Genomic DNA, 456 nt, shown 5'->3' with positions numbered 1-456 from the left:
CCGCAAGCACTCGTCGGAAATGTAACGCCCCTTACCATAATCGCAAGCTTCATCTTTCAAAATAAATGTAAAGACAGTAAATAATGTCATTAGTTTTACCATCAGTTCAAGCCTGAAAGGGGAACAGACACAGTAATGATGCAGTACACAAGCCGTGGTTAAGACCACACACACACACACATTCACTTGCTGTCTCTCTCTCTCGCTCTCTCTCACACACACGCGCTGTCTCTCTCTCTCTCACACACACACACACTCGCTCTCTCTCACACACACACACACACGCGCTGTCTCTCTCACACACACACACACACTTGCTCTCTCTCTCTCACACACACGCGCTGTCTCTCTCACACACACACACACGCGCTGTCTCTCTCTCTCTCACACACACACACACACACACTCTCACACACACACACACACACACACGCGCTCTCTCTCTCACACACACAC

The 456-nt window shown here is 49.3% G+C and overlaps 1 protein-coding gene across 1 annotated transcript in view; it reads right to left on the bottom strand.

Moving 5' to 3' along the window:
• The window catches only part of LOC107573995 (sorting nexin-13-like), a 22383-nt gene that overhangs the window by 20894 nt on the left and 1033 nt on the right, over positions 1 to 456 (bottom strand). The gene's annotated exons all lie outside the window — the stretch shown is intronic.

Source organism: Sinocyclocheilus grahami, unplaced genomic scaffold (genome assembly GCF_001515645.1).
Source record: "Sinocyclocheilus grahami isolate Dianchi unplaced genomic scaffold, SAMN03320097.WGS_v1.1 scaffold2085.1, whole genome shotgun sequence".
Taxonomy (NCBI): domain Eukaryota; kingdom Metazoa; phylum Chordata; class Actinopteri; order Cypriniformes; family Cyprinidae; genus Sinocyclocheilus; species Sinocyclocheilus grahami.
This window is presented reverse-complemented; position numbering and strand designations above follow the sequence as displayed.